This window comes from Neophocaena asiaeorientalis, unplaced genomic scaffold (assembly GCF_003031525.2).
Source record: "Neophocaena asiaeorientalis asiaeorientalis breed wild unplaced genomic scaffold, Neophocaena_asiaeorientalis_V1.1 scaffold684, whole genome shotgun sequence".
Taxonomy (NCBI): Eukaryota; Metazoa; Chordata; class Mammalia; order Artiodactyla; family Phocoenidae; genus Neophocaena; species Neophocaena asiaeorientalis.
In genome coordinates this window covers 7,093,641-7,114,358 of record NW_020174048.1, presented here as the reverse complement: position 1 = coordinate 7,114,358, position 20,718 = coordinate 7,093,641, and positions in this window count along the sequence as shown.

The following is a 20,718-nucleotide window of genomic DNA, read 5'->3' as shown; positions in this document are numbered from 1 at the left end:
ACAGCTATCTTCTCTCCCACGGATACAGGTGAGTAACTTCTAAACAGCAAAACAATTCCTTAAGCTATTCCATTAAGTAGAATAATAAAAAATAAAACATCGCTCTTCTCTCACTTTTTACTTTCCCATCAAGTTTATCATAGAGTGGATGGGAATTTCGAAGGTTAATAACAGAAAACACAAGCAGTCTGGACAACTTGGAATGTCAAGAAGCAGAGGAAGAGAAGATTACAAAACAGTACAAAACAGCCTTCTAAGTTAAAACCCAAAATGCTGAAATGGAAAACACAGGCACTTTATTGTAAAATTGACCATCCTTTGTCCATAATGGTGATGAAGCTGACAAGTTTAGCAGGAGCTCTTCCGTCCTTACGTATTTTTTCCTGCTCTACTTTGCCTCTCTGTGAGAGAAGAAGGAAAGAGATACATGCAGTTATGTTAATCTCTGAAAAATCTTTTCAATGAAATGTTAACCGCAGCCATCTGCCAAGTGCAATAAATATCTTGCTTTTGTGTTGGGTGTACATATTAAAATCCCAGCCTTCTTTTCAATGAGCCCTGCTTCTAAATTGTAGCCTTTGGATGATCACGCTAATACACCAGACAGAAAAGAGGAAAAACTCCACCGCAAAGAACTGAATGTGATTGGACCTGGTCTGGGTGAGAAAAGGGCAGTTATCATTTCTCACTGCTTCCCTTCTTCTTATGTGAAGTACGTTTGGATGACCTTTGCCCGATGACATAGATGCTCTGTTCTTAGAGAAAGCTCTCTAGTTAGTGTTACTGTTAGGGGAAAATTTCAGCAGATCATGGTTTGCAGTTAACAGTCAAATTGAATGTGCAGGCAGAATTCTGTTTCCTCTTGAGCAAAGAGGGGTCTTTGTTTGTCCCGTTCCCAAGCCTGGGTTTAAAGATTTGATACTGACTTTGCCAAAAAGTCAGAATAATTTACCTGGTGGTGGAAACTGCATAAGTATCATTAAAAAAATAAGGTCATTGTGCTTAGTTATGAGAAGGAGAGTACACAATTGTGGGTAAGAGTAGGTGCCCAAGAGTTTCTCTTCTGTGATTCAGGTGCCCCTAGATCCATACTCAAGGTGGAGCTGGATGTGGAAGTGAGTGGAGTTTGATGTGGAGGTGGGTGGAGCCCCAAAGACTTCCTTTTAGACAGAAAGGAAAATCATTAATATTAGTTTTTAGATGTTGGCCATCCTTCATTGTAGGGAGTGACAGCCTGGTTTTGTCAAAAAGTAATGATGACGGTTCCTATGATATAAGATATGATCATATACGTACAGAGCACATCGCCCATTCACCTGGGTTATTCTGGCGGAAGTTCTCATTTAGTCCAAGTTACCTGCTTTGGGAACAAGGATGCTTTTCTCAGGGGGTAATTACCAGTGCGATTGGAGTACCATCTGTTTGCCTTCTGTTCTGTGGGCGACTCAAAGGAGATAGTTTCAGGAGAGACCTGGAAACGGAACATTTCAAGAGGGAGGGAATGAAGGTAACTAAAAAGAAAGTAGTGATTAAGAGTTTAAAGAGGAAAAGTGTATGGTATTGAGCGTCTAACTTAGAAAGCAGCATCCTAGATAGACCCCTGGCCTAAGTGAGGTTTCCCCAGGAGTGAGAACTGAGAGAAATCCAAGGTAAGAACAGAGAGTGACCATTTAGCTGAAAGGGAATCTCCAGAGGGCCTGGGCGGAGAGGAGCCCCAGATGGGATTTATTTATGATGCAGTCGTGGAGGAGTAGCCGCGGGCTAGGTGCATCGGGCAGAAGCTTGCTTTTCATATTCTAAAAGACCAAACTTTAAAAGGAAAACTGGGGTACCCTGGAGAATTTTCATGCAGTCATCATTCATTTATAAAATATATTGAACTCCTCCTAAGCGGGATGTCTTTCACTGGGCTCTTAGGGCAGATAGGCTGATGAGCACATTACAGTTCCTTCCCTTGGGGATTACACAGGGAAGTAGGGAGATAAGTCGTGGTGCGTGTTCAGATAACGACCGTGCGGGGCACATAAGCGCCACATTAGGAAGACAGAGTGCTCTGAGGTTTCACAGAGGTGACAGTTAGTTCCTGTTGGGGCACTAGGGGCGGCTTCACGGAGGATGTGGAATTTGAGCTGTTTTGAGTGGTTGGTGAGGATTTTGCTAAGCAGAAGCTTCAGGGACCTTAAGTAGAGTGGTTCAGGATTTTAATATTTATCGGATGAGACAATAATTATATAAATATTTCTCATGCTTTAAATACATCTGAGATGTGATCTGCATTCTTGGACGATTAAGCTGCACTTAGAAAGATGTGTACAATCAACCTTCAGTAGTTTGAGCTTTAACGTATGTTAATCCTGCAGCTGTGGCCCCAGAAATAGAATTTTAGCAAGAATAAATTTTTTCTGTATATCCTTAATTGTTTTTAGCTCTGGCAAACAAAAGGGGAAATGGCTTCAATGGCAGAAGCCATTGCTGCTGTCAGATTTTCTTCCATTGAAAGCCAGGTTGGGGTCTTGTATGGAAGAATCGGAGTTTCTTTCGAAATCCTGGACAGTGTTCTCCACATAAGTTGGTCCCTGCTTCTTTTCTCTTGGTGTCAGTGGTCGAGTCTATATAATGGGAATGCTTGGATTTATGATATTTCTACTGTCATGAAATAAATATTGATAACATTTTCCAGTAATTTTTGAAACTGGTGAAAAGTAACATTGGGATCCAAGGTATTGTTTCACAGAGACAAGTTATTTAGCTACTTTTTTAAGAGAGTGAAAGCATCAAAATCACCAGCCTAAGTATGTCAAACTGTATTTATTCATAACGTATTCCTTTTAGTGTACTTTCTTTCTTTTCTTAATTTTGATGGTTCACACAAGTTGCACCTTTTCCCCCTCTACCTCATCCGCACATAGGTCTCCTGTCCTCACTTCCTCTCTTATCAGCCTTCAAGTCTGTCAGCAGCAGAAACCTGGACTCTCTGAGAGCTGATGGGCCCAACTGAGGTGTGAATTATGTTTAATTAAAACCTGTCACTTAGAAGTAAGTGAAAGAGCATTTAACCTCTGTTCATTCCACCTTAGTGTTCATTCACTCCGAGCCTCCCAGGGCTCCACTCTGAAGGGCGAGCCTGCTGCTTGTGGCCAGAGTGGGCCACCGGTGGTCCTTCAGCATCTGTGAGCTGCCAGAGGGCACACTCACACTCTCCCGCTGCAGAATCAGCGTGGCACAATAGTCCCGACGCCTGTCCATCCTCTACTAGGCAAACAGCCAGGTGTGTGTAAGACACCAGGTGTGTGAGCCTCCCTGCACTCCTGTCCTCAGAGGGACACCCTGCTGTCCTACAGGATGGGCTGGCACATTCCATGGTCCCCCTCACCGTGGTGATGACTGAGGATAATTGTCACGAGATCTCCCAGCTCTTCAGAGCTCTCCACTCCCATCTTGCCTTTCCAACGGGACTGTCGCCATCTTCATTCGGCCGGACACCTCAGATTCTGTCTGGGCCCAGCCATCCAATGGGGGCAGGTCCTTGGACATGCTGTGTCCAGTTGGATTTTTAGAAAATCCTGGCGAGAGGATGCTGGGGCTGAACTGAGAAGGTCCAATGCTCAGAAGCAGCCTGAAGTCAGTGGAAGGCCAGCGTGGAGAGCCTGAGCTGTGGGTGAACGGCGGGAGGTGACAAGCCAGCCATCGGGGGAAAGGCTCGCTGCTGGGAAGGCAGAGAGAAGATTAGGTGGAGATCACGTTGAGGTGTTGGCAGGGCAAATGTTGCTTTAGAATTAATGGGAGTGATACTTAGCCAGCACACATATTTTCTGTAGATGACTTGCACACCTTTCTGGATTGGGGGGTGCACCTAAAATTTGCAGAAATAATACACAAATTTGTATGTATGGAAATGAACTTATTCTCTTCTGTTTCCTTCTCTTGTGTTGCCTATGAAGGCACCATGGTTCTCCTAGTTACTCAAGGCTCTATGAGTCCTCCCCTTTGGCGTCTCCCTCCTGTTTGATTGTTAAGTCCTCTTAGCTCTCTGTCTGAGGTATCCCTCACACTCTTGGACTTTTTCCTTCCCTCTCTTGTGAGGTCTATTGCGGTAGCCTCCTAACTGGTGCTTGGGTCCAGCTGTGCTCTCTTCTACTTTTTACACACAGCTGGCAATCCTCCCAAAGCCACCTTTGACTACCGACCTTTCAGAGACTTTCCATTCCCTCTAGAATAAAGAGCAATTCCTCAGGTGGCGTGCTAGTCTCTCTTTGATCTAGTTTCAACATGTTTTAACAAATATGTTTCCCATCATTCCCCTTCTTCATGAGCCATTGCTGCAGGCCACTTAAGGGGAATACTGCTTTCTATTCCCATACCTCACGATCTCTCACCTTCGTTCATCCTCCTCCCTCTGCCATGACATTCCCCTTTCAACTCTCTCTCTTCCACCTCCAAATGAGAAGTCCCACCTAATCTTCCCCAGTTCAAACGCCATCTCCTCTGTGAAGTCATCCATTGTCTTAATAGCTAGGATGGAGTTTATCCTTACCTCCCTGACCTCCAAAGCATTCCTTTACACGTATCTTAGTTTACTTTTCGTATTGTGTATCTGTTTTGTAATCCTTTATAAGACTGAAATATCATTATGGTTAAGACTGTATTCTGTGCAGTCTTGTAGCAGCCTATTGTTTCTGATTCATCAAAGTAACCTAATTTTCATCGAGAATTTGGTCTTTCCCTTTTAAGCTCTCCCACAGCCCAATCCCAGGAAGGATACAGTAGGGTTCACATTGCACTCTTGTTCCTCTCCAAAATCATTAGGCTCCATTCTGATGGTGTCAACCAGAAAGGAGGTAGAACCTGTGCTTTGATGATGATGCAAGGAAACTGCAAGACATTACAAAGTCTACTAAAAGAAGGCTGTTGTTTTTTTTTCTTTCTGAGCAAATTTCAGTGTCTTCATTTAGCAGAGAAGATCACTTTCCCAGGGAACTGGATAAGTAGGTAAAGCAAAAACAAAACAAAACAGTAACGACCAAACACGCAGCCTGATGGGATTACCAGCAGAATGTCTTGCCTGCTGGCCCAATCCCCGGAGATAATGTTTCAGAAATAATACACTCTATGGTTTGTGTTCAGCTTCCATATGAATAATCATGCTGTCGTGTACCTTTCCAGAGGCATTTTAGCAAATAACCTCCTCTCAAATCGAACCATTTAGAAGTTATGAATTCAGCTCCTTCTGTTTCTAAACATTTGTTTCTAGATTTTTTGATAACGGCCATTCTGACCAGCATAGGATTCTACCTCCTTTCTGGTTGACACCATCAGAATGGAGGCTAATGATTTTGGAGAGGAGCAAGCCGTGCAGTGTGAACCCTACTGTATCCTTCCTGGGATTGCGCTGTGGGGGATCTTAAAAGGGAAAGACCAAATTCTCGATGAAAATTAAGTTACTTTGATGAATCAGAAACAATATCCCATTTAACCAGGAGTGCAAATGATTCCTCAAATCTTACATTGTTGTAAAATAAAAGGATTTCATGGTTTGTGCCCGAATAGGATGCTTTGGGAAGCTGTATTAATTCAAGTAATACAAATTTAATAGGAATGTGTAGAAGTTCAAGACAAGGTGTTCTGGAATGACTGGATGGAAAGAATCTAACTTAGAAAATGGGCTAAGCTATGAACAGTTAAAGAAGGCTAGTTCTGGTAAAAAAGAGTCACTCTCGGGGCTTCCTGTAAGAGAATCACTCCAAGCTGGACAGAACATCTAAAGACACCCTGGACCTCCCACTGAAGACACATAGGGAAATAACTGGAGAAGAGACACTTCTATCATAGAGATGGGGTAGCTCAGGTGGAGGGAGGGGACAGGAAAACAGCAAGGTCAGGATTAATTAAAGATAAGAGGCATCTAGTAGGGGACATCTGGAGGAGGGAATGAGGAATATCTTTACTGGGTTCTCCTGAAAGGTCTACCCAGTGAGGCTGCATCCTTCCGAGTGGTCCCTGGGATGGGTTAGCCACTCCAGGGATGGATGACTCCTTCTGTGTGTTGCTTCCCAGCATTTGATTGAAGCCTTCAGCTGAAAGCCTGCTTAGCTGAGTCTCTGGCATCCTTCAGGGTGTGTGTAGCCCATCAGGGGAAGAGAGGAGTAGAGGTTTTGGAGAAGGGGCAGCCCAGCTAAAGGAAGGAAAAGGGGACACGGTTATTCCAGGAGAATGGAATTGTCCTCTGTAGGTGAACTTTATCCTCTGAGAGGAGAGTCTGTTATAATGCCAGCTGGGGTCACTGCTAACTTAGCCACGTCATGATCACAGCCAGGAAACCGCTTTTGGCATTGGGAGGACTTGGGTCATGAGGGCTTTTGCTGTCTAGCAGTTCGTTCGCAGGTATACATAGGGCTCAGAAGATGCATTTCTGTTCTGTAAGTAGGGGCCTAGAATAAAGGTGTACTGAAGGACAGTCCTAGCATGTCACCCTTATTAGACCATCCAGGTTGTCCTCACCTGCGTGCCTGTGTGTAGGTGTGCTGTGTGTACACGTGTGTGCATGTGTGTGAGCATATGAGAGTGTGAGTCTAGGTGTGTGCAAGTGTGTGTACGTGGACGTTGTCTGTGTCTGCTTCCATGTGTGGACCGGAGTGGAGGTCCTGAGGAGGAGAAACGTGAAGGGAGTCATTTATTTTATAATTATTGCCATTTATTGGAGAAGGGGAAGTGTATAATAGATCATTCAGTCTTAATAAAGTTTTCTCATTGTCCACAAGTGAATTATTTCTGTTTGGGGTAAATTATTTTTCCTAAAATCTGAGCTTCTGCATAAATTACTGCAGCAACCTTATAAGTGGAACGAGGGACAGTAATAATGATATTAGCAGTGCTTACCCTGTAGACGCTTCCAAAAATGATACTGTGTTCAGCACAAATCTGGGCTCTTTTAAGCAAAATTTGAGTTAAGTTGCAAGTATTATGGACTATTTTATAAAGTTAATAATAAATTATTTCAAAGGCAAAATACTGTTGAGCTTTAGAAATGTATTATTGGAGTTTGGCTTGCTCACCTCTGCTGAATACATTCCACTGTGGCATTACACATCATTTCCATATATCTTCATTCTATGATCTTCATTTTGAACAATTTGGTGGTTCAGAGGTGTGGTAATAGATACGAATTTTATTTTGACATGTGGAAGAAGGCATTTAGTTGCGGGTGTGTTTGCACTGTGAAATGATTAGAAATTATTATGGGGTAGAAAATTTGTGATTGAGTTTGAATGATTGAATCTATTTTAAAATGTGCAGAGCTGTTAGCTTTCAAAATAATTTGTGCATTCAAAAGAAATCAAAAATCATTTCAGTTATTCATATTTTATTTTTGAAATAAGCCATAGTTATTTTATTATTTTTTTTTAAAGGAATGGCTTAACTACAACACCAGTACTCCCAAAGAGGAAGGAGTCAATTAGAAATCATGGAGAGAGCAGGCTTTCTTTAAGATGAAATTATGAGTTAGTAAATGAAGACACTGGTTGTTTGTCTTTTCATTAATTACCTGTTTCTTCTAATTTTAGTTAACATAAATAAATAGCTTGTTGTGTTAGTGAATGGCTAAGAGTTTTGGGATCATGAAGAGAAAAGAACCAGAAGCTAGAGGGTAAAGTGAGTAAGAGACTGATGGCTGAGGTCCAAGGATTTATGGAAGAGGCTTGGCATTTCAGATGAAAAATGAAAATTTAAGAAGGTCATTTTAATTGATTCCTTCCCTATTACTCCTATTGTTCCTTTAATTGATTCCTTTCCTATCTACTTCTTGTGTTCCCTCACATAACAACCATAAAAAACAACCATCAGAGTCTTAACTCTAAAACTCGAAATGGAGACTGGGATGAACGTTTGAAGAAGGAAGGAGCAACTCTTTAGCTATTTGGACCGATCACTAGGGTATGCTGTGTTCGTTTGTTTTTCTAATTGTAATCTGGTTTTTCGAGGACACACAAACATTCAGTTGCAGATCCAATGAAACCAGGAGTTTGAACTATTGTTTTCAGCATCGTGGAAAATAACATGAAATGAGCAAAGATATGGGAAGAAAAGTGTCTGAACCCTCAGAGAAGTGACACATTAATTCATTTTATAATCCGTTCATATTTGTCCTGATTAACTTACTAAATAAGACAAATGAAGCAGTAACATTGAAGTCTCGCTCCCCAAAGACTTCTCACTACCTCTGTGTTTTCTGTGTCAGATGTCCCAATGCTGTGGAGGGGGATACCCAGAAACATCTCCTTTTCCACCGGCCACTGGACATGAAGGGCACAGATGAGTGTCTCAGGTCATCATTTTACCTTCCTAGGATCTACCAGAGTGTCCTCTGGTAGAGGTTTCTTCTAGAGGTCTTCAGTCCACGAAATATACCTATTTATGGTCAGAAACGTTTTTGATGGCCACCTCAATAATATGAAATAGACTTTCTATTTTCTTCCTAAAGCCAGAAAGTCTGCCTTTATTTTCTTCTTCACAAGAAGAAGAAATGGCACATCATTGGGTATGACTCTTGATTTTTTTTGCCTTAGATATGTTTATACATATCATTGATTTATGATCCATGCTATTCACCTATTTGATGGATTAGCAGTGATTTACAAGAGAAAAATACAGTACCACCATTAGAACATAGAAATAGAATAACCAAAGCAGCAGTAACGGCACCTAACATTTATTTTGCTTTTTTTTTTTTTTTTAATTTGCAGGCACTTTACATGTGCTAACTCACTAAATCTTTTCAACAACCCTTTGTAGTAGGCACTATTAATATTATTATTTTATTTATGAAGAAAATGAAATTTAGAGAGGCTATTACCCTTGCTCAAAGTCTGTAATGAAGGAAAGTAGGAAACTGATTTTTATTGAGCAATTGCTATGTGCCAGGCACTGCATGATGCTTCCCTCAAGGAGTGAAGAGGGTCTTTTCGCCAGAATTCCTGCGCTAGGATAATCAGACATCACCGAGAACAAAGTTTTTGCACTAAATGATCTGGAAGGCAAGGCAAAAGCAAACGAAAGAGAACATGATATTACATCACAATCTTCATTCCTTTTTAAAAGGCAGACTTTCTACAAAAGATGTACAGATCTTCCTCGGCTTATGATGGGGTTATGTCTCAATAAACCCATTGTAAGTTGAAAACATCATAAGCCAAACATGCATTTAATACACCTAACCTACTGAACAGCATAACTTAGTGTAGCCTGCCTTAGATGTGCTCAGAACACTTACACTCGCTTACAGTTGGGCAATTCATCTAACACAAAGCCTATTTAGAATAAAGTGTTGAATATGTCATGTATTTGAACACTGTGCTGAAAGGGAAAATTGGAATGGCTGGGTGGGTGCAGAATGGTTGTAAGTGTACTGGCACCTGAAGTGCCCGTAGTTGTGTTGTTGATTATAAGGACACTACACACAAGTGAAGCAATGGCATTGAGCCCCATTCCTCAGAGGCTTCTCCAAACCTATGTGTTTTCTGTATCAGATGTCGCAAAGCAATGGAGAGGTGACACCTAGAAATGCCTACTTTTCTACTGGTAAATGGATGTGAATAGCTGTGGCTGAGTGTTTCAGGTTATCTTTTTACTTGCCAGGTATGTGTTTAAATAGCAAGAAAGTAGATGGGTCTTCCAGTACGTATATTCTTAGTAGGATGAAGACATTCTTAATGAAGACTTTTGTGTTTGGAGATGCCACCTCCCTCTTTTTACAGGTAGCCTGAAACTCTTTTCAGGAAATTTTTTGGGATGTGAGAAAATTCTTGAGTACCGTTTGGTTGAAGACTTAAAAGTTCTGTTTCCTAAATTCTAGAAAATAGGCCTGGAAGATTCCGAGGACAGACGTAGTGAATTACAAAATGGCCCTCCATTTACAGATAACTAAATCAGTTGACCTATAGAGAGATATTATAAAATCTAACTCCAGATGTACCACTTAATTTATTTTGACCATACTCAGGGGTGTGTAAGTGATTTGATTTAATGGTCTCGTAACATGCTAGTTTGCTTTTCCTTAAAATCCAACCAGTGAGCCTTGAGGAGACACCCATGCAGACAAGTCAGGAGGAAAAAAACTAGGAAAACTCATATGACCTTGCATTGTTACTGATTTTCTGTTCAAAAGTTGTCCTGGCTGTCAACTCCCTATAGGGTGGAGTGAGACCGCCAGATACATTTTTGAGACAATGCTGACCTTTGACACTTCTGGAATTGGTTTACAACCGAAACTATTTCTTCTGTAGCAGGATATAGGGCAGGATAATCACTGAGCTGAGTTTATTCATACTTCAGTTCAACCTGAGACATTTACCGAAGTGTCCCCAGTTTCCAGTCCTTATTGTTGTGCGGGTAAGGGGGGTGTTTATTACCCTGAGCTTGGTAATATGCACACTTGTTTGCTAGGAAATTTGTTGGAAGATGCTCATTTTGTGCAGGTCACAGAGAAGTCAGCGGAGAGATTTGGCACTTGCTATTTATAGAGCAGGTAATTTTTCTGAGGCAGCATCCCTGGCGCCCATAAGGAGAGTGAATGACTTAGCCCTGAAAGGTTCAAGACCCTTCTCAGGCATTCTGTGAAATGAAACCTTTGAACGACTGCCCTCTTCCCTGCCCTCACCAGGATGCCATTTACCAGGAAAGGATAGTGGCTGTCCTGGAGCAGATGTTTGCAATTTGGGATTCAAAGATTAGTATCAAAGATAATGATGCGCCTCTGTCTCACCTGGAGAGCTCTCTCTTCGTGTGAAAACGATCGGACTACAGAAGAAGACGAAGGATGAAAGGAGTCCAAAAGCATCCACTGATCATTCCAAGGAGATGGGAACCCTCCATATACTGAAGTCCAGAGCCCAGAGGCATGTAAATGAAGGTCTGCTGGCAGCAGTGTCTGCTCGGTGCCTTTGGAGTGCAACGCTTGTCTTGGTATCAAGACAAGCACTGGCCTTTGAAGACATTCAGTGTCAAAGGAGGGCTGTGGAGAGCGAAGGTCCTAACTCTTCACAGGATGCCCTTGCCTGTCTGTCTGAGCCATTCTCCGCTGGATGTGGGTGGAAGAGGACATTTTCCTCACCAGGGAAGTGGCCTGTCATTTGAAAGATGAAGGTCACTGTTGCTTATTCTCCTTACAAAGGTCCCTGACACCCAGGAGGGAACCGCTGCCTGTCTCAAAGACCTAAAGAGGCAGAAAAAGTCAGAGACGCACGTCCCAGCGGCGCACCCCACCAAGAGGGACCTCTTCTTTGTTTGAGGGCCGGTCATATTTATTATCAACGGGGCGATCCCTGGAATTTGTTGAAAAAAGAATGTTGCTGTAAGGAAAACGTAAATCCTTGTGCGGGTTGCGCTTTGTGATTAGCTGTATTTGTATAAAATGTTTGGAGGTCTTGAACCATAAAAACTAAAAAGCATACCCAAGAAATAGCAATGATCATCACCCTAATAAGAGAGGACGTTAATAATTTTACTGCTGGAGGAAAAATGATCAAAAAGTGATCCAGAGGCCACAGCTGCTCTGTGTTAGAAAATGTTTCTGAAGAAAAATGGCAAGTGTGCCTTCAAAAATAAAGATATTATTGAAATACTCTTTCTAATGAAATTGTTTTCTTGATGCTCAAGAAGTCATGAATAATATTTAAAAGCAGAAAACATACTCCCTTTATAATCTTGGCAAATCCAGTTGAATGTTAAGCTTCCCTTAAGCTCTATTTACAAAAATTCTACCAGTTTTCAACTTGATACGGTGGATTTACTTTTACTCTGCAATTAGAAAATTGACTTCTGTAGACTCCTAAGGGCTTTTTTTTCTTTTTCACAAATTGGATTTCTAAAATTCATTTTTTTCAATAAAATGCATAGCTAATGGTATTAAAGCTTTCTACACTTTTCTACTACCCTTCCCTTTTGCTTGAAGTAGATATGGGTTTGTAGCTGATGTACAGGAAAAATCAATTAGAAAATACTTTAAAATGAGAATTATTAGCATGCCAGGCTCACATTTTCCAGTAGGGGGCAAGAAAGTACTGCATATAAAATCCAGAGTTCTTTTTATTTTTTTCCCCTGTACCTTTGGAAACCAATTAAGTTCCTGAATTGTGAAATGCTAATCATGATAGGGAAAGGAATATTTAAATCCATGAAATATAATCTTTTCCTTATATCCGAGGGCTATTAAGCATGATCTTTAACTGCTCAGTGAATCTCTTCGGGAGAGAAAAAAAATGAACTGGGGAATTTGGGAAAGGCCAAGAGAATGGGAGGTGTAGCACTTTGGCCAAGGTGTCTTGTCAGCATCCTGCAAGCATTTCTGGATCTCAGCCGCGACGTCCAGCTCTCTACACACCACCAAACAAAACCAAAAGCAAAAGCAAAAACTAACAAACTAAAAACCTGACTTATTAAAATGCTGAGTATCTTGTAAGACAATTTACACACATACACACACACACACACACACACACACACGCCTAGTCATTAAGGTAGCCCTGCTTAAGTGGCTGCCTTTAGTCTCTGTTTGAGACAGGCATCCTTTTATTTATGTTATGGATAATGAGTTCACACACATATCGGCCAGTGCAACTGAGAGAATCAATTACTCATAATTGATCCAAGCTGTAAACTTTCTAGTTATGGTTCAAGCACTCAAAGATCATCCATACAGTTCATAACAGATTTCTAAATCCAACCTGTACAATTTTACTAGACCTTTTTTTTTTAAAAAAAGACCACTAATTCAAATGTATTTTCCATGTTTTTTTCCTTCCCCATGGTTCTTAATTTTGATGGGGTGCGTTTTCCCTTACTCTCCTTTCTATGGGAGAAGTAGCTTATAAAATCGAATCAATTTACCGCATGGTGCATTTGGTATAAATATATATATATATATATGTTGTCAAAAATACTGTTTTGGAAAGTACTCAACTGTGTTGTTTAAAGTATGGTATTGGCAATCATTTTGGAGTATTATAATACATCTAAAAGGAAACGTAATGCCATTTGTCGTAAATTTACCACCATTCCTTGGTTTGTGTAATATTTATTAGCTGTACAAGTCAGTTGCTTCCACGTGATCGGGTTATGTTCATTTGGTTACTTGAAAAACAGATGCTTATTTGAATATAAACTGAGGTACTTAGGGGAAGACATTTAGAGTACAATGATGTAAAGACTATGGTAAAGTTGTCTCAGTCAGGTAAGTGGCTTCCCGGAGGACATTGTCATATTTTATTATCTCTTCCTTGGAAATAAATTTACTTTTTTTTTTTTTAACAATGCATTGTATTTTGTGAGACTTATACAGACACTAAAATGGAATACGAAGCTCAACTTCCTTTTAGAAGTAAATTTTAACTTTTAGTAGACTTGTTTCATTTGTCATGGAAACTTAGAAGATCAAATTTAGGAAAAACTGCTTGACATATTGGAGTAATGGTCAGTATGCCTTAGCTTATAGGTGGCTTCGACATGACAATCAAGCAGAACCTTCAGATGAATTAAGAAATCAGTTTATGTGCATTTGGGGGTTTATTAGATGTTTCTGGAAACTCATTTCTCTGCTCTTGCCATGTGTGTTCTTGCTGTATTTCTAAGCATTTGTTTGGCTTATTTTTCCTTTTCCAGACAGGAGTTTGATGTATTCTTAGTAAATCATCTGTACCAGGGTTCTATTAACGTGCTTCTGATAGGGCATCAGTAGATTTTTTTTTTTTTCCTCCCTGACTTGTATTTATGATACTATGTCTTGCCAGTTAGAAAAATAGGATCAGTGGGTATAGGGAAAAGACATAAGAACTGTTCCATTTATTTTAGTTAAAATACTACTCCTGAAAGAGGGGAACTGAAGTGGTTTTCTTAAAGAGGTCTTCAGTAGATGGGAAGTTATTTTTACTCATCTCTTGTCTGTAAGTTTGAATTAGCTTCCTCACTGGAAAAAAATGTTTTAAAGCGGAACATAGATCAGATTTTTAACCGTGTTTCTTCATTTCCTTTTTATAGAGCACATTCTACATCTTTTTAAAAAAATTTTATGTTTTTCTAGATTTTTAAAAAGATTTTAAAATTGAAATATAGCTGATTTATGTTGTGTTAGTTTCAGGTGTACAGCAAAGTGATTCAGTTATATGTATATATATATATCAATTCTTTTTTCAGATTCCTTTCCATTATAGGTTATTACAAGATATTGAGTATAGCTCTCTGTGCTATACAGTAGGTTCTTATTGGTTGTCTATTTTGTATATAGTAGTGTATATATTTTAATGAGGGCATTCTACTTCTGAATCAAACTGAACCATTAAAATACCCCATCACAGTTGATTATGGTTTTAAACATTCCAAAGAATGGAACTACTCTGAAAAACTATTGTATTATTCTATTAATTTGAAATTATATGAGTTCACATATAAATTTATACACTATTAAAATAGTGACTTTCATATCAACTTTTCCTGCCCATGTTAGAAAAGGGGAAAACTGCTGAATTCAGGAAGATGTTTTGCATTTGTTTTCTCCAGCATTTTTGGAAGCAACTGGATCAAAAAGAACTTAAGAATGGAAAATCCAATAGTCACTTTTGGCTACTCATTTAATTTGCAGCCAAATGAACTTGACATGCTTTATGGTAAAAAAGAACGCTGTTGTGTGTAAGTTTGTTCTGGTCTTCGTACTTTTGCAAAGTGTAAGATGTAACATTTAAAGTGGGTTGTCCCTTAGTGCAGAGGTTTATCTTCACACCCTGCTTGGAAAGCCTGAATGGCATAACCTCCTTTGGCGCGTGGGCTTGTGAAATTGGAGTCTGCCTCTTGAGAAGGAGTCCCTTAGGCATTGGTGGATACTTTAGTTGGAGTGAAATAGAGATTAAGTGCCATTACCTGGAGAAGCTGCAGAAACTGCTGCTTCTACTTACTGTTTCCCTTCCAACTTTGGGTTTATTTTCTAAGAGGATCAGTCACACGTGCTTTAGAGAAGTGGAATCTATTAATGACTAGTTTCCTTAGTGGGTGATATGAATTTCAGAGGATCACAGGCACCTAGGAATATTTGCATTTTAGCAACTCATTTCAACTGGTGTCTGAATCATTAGACAGAGGTAACCTATATTATATGGTCTCTAGATATGTCATTCGAATCTCCTCTCTCTGCCACTGTTCTCTCTTGGCATTTGTTCTAGAAAGGGTAATTAACTATTTATGACATGCAGAATTCATTAATGTTTGTCACTCTTCTAAATTTTTAAATCACCAACAGCCTGTATTACAGGGCACAAGTCTGCCACTGGCACGCGTATCATTCTGCAGTAGTTTACTGCTTATGACACTTTTGATAAATAGTGTATATGTAACAGTTTAGACATCAGAAAATAAACTTTTAATTGGATGTGTGCCCCACACTTCTGTGCACTTTCCGGAGTGCAAACAGAGCCCATTTGTGAATGGTTTCTGTTAATTTTCTATTCAGCTAATATATGCGCTTATTTTGGTTTGACCATGTGTCTGGAAGAAAAGTCATCTGAGATGGTTTTTGTGTGATATTACCTACTCATGTTGGGAAACAAGGGGCTTTCAGACCAAGGACCGTAGTGTGTTTTGTCATGGTCAGCACTTCAAGCAAAGTTATTTTGGTGTTTCATACATTTACAGCTGTAAATTGTAAGTTTCTCATCTCCTTTGGAAACCCAGGACGTGGCATTTTCCAGCAATGCCCCTAACAGTAATGTGACGAGATCTGTTTTATTCACATTTTGGAGATGGTCTGCCCACGTCCCGCGGGATGAAAGGTATTTAAAAGACACTTAAAAACAGAGTGCTACAAACTTTCTGAATAAAAAATAAGCAAATAGGAATGGGCTCCCCAGCTTCAAAACAAAGCCCCAAATCCCTGGTTTAGATAAGAGCAAAACAAAAAACTGTCTTTTAGCTTGGGGTCATTTGGAGACAGGCCGAGAGACGTAAGTAATGTTAATTTACAAGACTGATTATCTTCTTATTAACTTTGCCTTGACCAGAAAGAGGAAGACGGTCGAAAACCTAATACACAAAAAACGTTTCCGAGGAGCTGAACCCAAGGGATAAAATCGGGTTCAGCCTCCATCACGCCACTTAGAGTCTGAGTTTGGAAGAAGAGGCATTTTGACTTAATAAGAAGAATATTTATCTCTCCAGTGAACTTCCTTAGGGGATGTAAAGTTTCTTGTCGCTGGAAGAACAGATGATCACCTGGGAAGCATGTGTTAGAGAGGATGCAAACATTAGCTGTGAGTGGTGTTTCAGCTCCAGGGTCCTTTAACCATTAGAGTCGAAGTTTCTGCAGTCCCACACGTGGGAGGGAGCAGGACCTTCTCTGATGCTCAGGTATTTCCTGCGTCTTTACTCAGATGGGGTTAGAAACAATGCAGACAGCCTAGTAAATGATGGTAACAACCGGACTCCATGATCTATAACTGTTCCTCTTTTTCCGTTGCCTCCTTCTCCTGTAATACTAAGATGTCAATTATTTCTCACCAGGGACGGAGCTGGTCAGTCACTTTTCCAGTGGTTTCTCTTATTTCATTAATGACTGTGCTGTAGGAGGAAAGTAATTAGAGGGGGAAAAATCCGCAAGAAAATCTGCACCCCCAGACTGGGGGACCCAGCGATACTGAGAGCCAATTCCTTGAAGTAACGGAGATTTTCAGTGCTGCCAATCTGGCAGGTCTTCAACATCTAAAAAATTTGAAAAGGGGAAAAATACCCAATCTGCCAAGTATCACTATATTGTCAATAAAATCAAATGAACTGCTTTTTCTGAATATTGGTCCCCAAGGAGAAGAGTATGCTGATTACTTGAAACTCATCACAATTAAAAAAAAAAAGCTTTATTCCAGGTATTTTTCACTCTTAAATATTTTATTAAGAACGATCAAGTACTCTTCTATTTAAAAGTTGACCTTTGGGCTAAATTAATCGTTAATTATTTTAGACTATATAGATTGTGGCAACTTTGGGGCAGGGCTTTTTTTCCCCTAGCATGCCTAGAGGCCTCATAAAAGTGAATTGGAATATTATATATATAAACTGCTTTATTGGAATACAATTTTTCCTACTTTTGGAATTTTGATATAACATTTATATATTTTCCAAGAAGCACTGACATAAAACTCAATCTGGAATGTTGACAATGAAAACAAAACAAGAAAAATAAAAATTCAACTTTCATATGAAAAGGAACCAAAGTATGATTATCAGTGAAAAACTGTAAGCATTGTAAAAGGCAAGAAGGATCAGAAATACGAACTATCATCCAAAGCATACAGAGGAGAAGGTGTTTCTAATGGGCATTTAATGAAGAATAAGTTGCTAAAACCCTAGTTATTGCAATGTTGGCTGGAAGGAAATGAAAATGTGGCACTGAACATATCTTTTGATTAACTACAGTTGCAAAATCAAATTAAAAACTGAAACTGATTATAAACAGAATGGGTAAAATAACAAAGTTCAAAAGATCTTGGCGACTTCATACGCAAGCGCGACCGCTGGTCACAGGTGTTAAGAAGATGTAAGGGGACTTCATGTCCCTCTGGCAAGGACGGTTACGTTTGCGGCCTTCTCCAAGTAATCAAGGCAAATCTCAAACACACAAACTCTGGAGTGCGTAGGTTGCCTTGTGAATGACCGTATCTGAAGTGGTTGCTGTGATGATTCTCACTGTACAAACCTTCCTTGAGTTACAGTTTAATGTACAAATTACGTGCTTACGAGTATTTACATTGCATTAGAGTCCTCGAAATAAGGAGGCATTTGAGAGTACATACATTCATCACTCTTTCCCTCTTAGACTTTACATAATAAGTTTGTGGATCCACTTTGGGGATGCACTGTGAGTAACAAGATGGCGGACAGCAGGGGAACATATAGATTTGGAGCGGGCTTCCCTGGTGGCACAGTGGTTGAGAGTCCGCCTGCTGATGCAGGGGGCGTGGGTTCGTGCCCCGGTCTAGGAGGATCCCACGTGCCGCGGAGTGGCTGGGCCCGTGAGCCATGGCCGCTGAGCCTGCGCGTCCGGAGCCTGTGCTCCGCAACGGGAGAGGCCACAACAGTGAGAGGCCCGTGTACCGCAAAAAAAAAAAAGATTTGGAGTAACTGCTGATGAAGAATTCTTGAACTAGTCACATCCTATGCATTAATGGATTCACTCACGTATTCATCCACACACTGGCCCCAGATCATCACACGTGAGTCACATAGAGGCTGTGGCTCTCAGTTGTTTAGAGAAGGAAGAAAACACCTCTTATCCTGAACTTGTCTAAGTCTCAGAGATGCTTTATATGTGCCCCAAATGGAGTGAGGATTTGGGGATTCTTAGCCATTAAAAGACGCTTGGAGACTGTAACAGTTTTCACAGGACAACTTTGTGCTTTTAGTTGGAGGCATTGGGAAGTTTCAGGATACAAGGCAAAAAATTGTTTCCAAATATAAGTATGGAAGAATACTGTAGAACTAAATATTATTAAGTCTTTATATGTGAGAGAAGCATGGTCTTGCTGGAAGCACCAAGGTTTCAGAATAAAAAAGATGAGGATGAGGGTGACATTTATTCTTTTAAGTGCTGTGTGACCTTGGCTATGTTAGTCAATCACTCTGATCCTTCGAGGATGGGGGTGACATTTATTCTTTTAAGTGCTGTGTGACCTTGGCTATGTTAGTCAATCACTCTGATCCTTTGAGGATGGGGGGGACATTTATTCTTCTAAGTGCTGTGTGACCTTGGCTGTGTTAGTCAATCACTCTGATCCTTCGAGGATGGGGGTGACATTTATTCTTTTAAGTGCTGTGTGACCTTGGCTATGTTAGTCAATCACTCTGATCCTTTGAGGATGGGGGGGACATTTATTCTTCTAAGTGCTGTGTGACCTTGGCTGTGTTAGTCAATCACTCTGATCCTTCGAGGATGGGGGTGACATTTATTCTTTTAAGTGCTGTGTGACCTTGGCTATGTTAGTCAATCACTCTGATCCTTTGAGGATGGGGGGGACATTTATTCTTCTAAGTGCTGTGTGACCTTGGCTGTGTTAGTCAATCACTCTGATCCTTCGAGGATGGGGGTGACATTTATTCTTTTAAGTGCTGTGTGACCTTGGCTATGTTAGTCAATCACTCTGATCCTTTGAGGATGGGGGGGACATTTATTCTTCTAAGTGCTGTGTGACCTTGGCTGTGTTAGTCAATCACTCTGATCCTTCGAGGATGGGGGTGACATTTATTCTTTTAAGTGCTGTGTGACCTTGGCTATGTTAGTCAATCACTCTGATCCTTTGAGGATGGGGGGGACATTTATTCTTCTAAGTGCTGTGTGACCTTGGCTGTGTTAGTCAATCACTCTGATCCTTCGAGGATGGGGGTGACATTTATTCTTTTAAGTGCTGTGTGACCTTGGCTATGTTAGTCAATCACTCTGATCCTTTGAGGATGGGGGGGACATTTATTCTTCTAAGTGCTGTGTGACCTTGGCTGTGTTAGTCAATCACTCTGATCCTTCGAGGATGGGGGTGACATTTATTCTTTTAAGTGCTGTGTGACCTTGGCTATGTTAGTCAATCACTCTGATCCTTTGAGGATGGGGGGGACATTTATTCTTCTAAGTGCTGTGTGACCTTGGCTGTGTTAGTCAATCACTCTGATCCTTCGAGGATGGGGGTGACATTTATTCTTTTAAGTGCTGTGTGACCTTGGCTATGTTAGTCAATCACTCTGATCCTTTGAGGATGGGGGGGACATTTATTCTTCTAAGTGCTGTGTGACCTTGGCTGTGTTAGTCAATCACTCTGATCCTTCGAGGATGGGGGTGACATTTATTCTTTTAAGTGCTGTGTGACCTTGGCTATGTTAGTCAATCACTCTGATCCTTTGAGGATGGGGGGGACATTTATTCTTCTAAGTGCTGTGTGACCTTGGCTGTGTTAGTCAATCACTCTGATCCTCAGTCTCCTCTTCTGTGAAATGCGGCAGCAGTGTAGGCCAAGCATGATAATTATGCACATTAGAAATTAGGTAAGTAATACACGTTTTCTTTTCCTTTCATATATGTGTGTAGGGGTGTGTGCGTGCGTGTGTATATACCACATACTTCTACTACCGTTTCCATCCTCTAGCATGGCCAGTAGATTTGATGGAGTGTTATTGCTGTGTGACATTGGTATTAAGCATTAATATACTGCATAGATATTGATCTTTGAAAGACAACTGAAGTGGGTAGCAGCAGTAAGTCATGTTCTCATTCCCATCTTGATAGCATCTGTTAATGCTCACAAGTGCTTTGTGCTAAGCTGAGGGTTGTCTCCGCTCATTTAGCTTCTCATCCACCCCGTGGAGGAGGTATTGTCATCTCACTTCACAGCTGAAGAAACTGGGATCTGGAGAGCTGGGGTGATTTCCACAGGGTTAGTAACTGGTGGGCAGGGGCTGGAACACACACGGTAGGACTCCAGGCGCCACCCTTCCACGTTACCTTATACAATGGCATCCTACCTGCCACTTAACAGAGTGAAGTCAGGCAAGGAATCGTCTGTTTTACTGGGACAACAGTGTTCCCAAATATGGTGACGTCTTACTATAATACCAGGAGGCTTAATCATACTACTGCCATTTTAACCATACTATTGACAGATCTATTTTTTTTTTCCTTTGGGAAACTTTAAGAACCTTAATTAA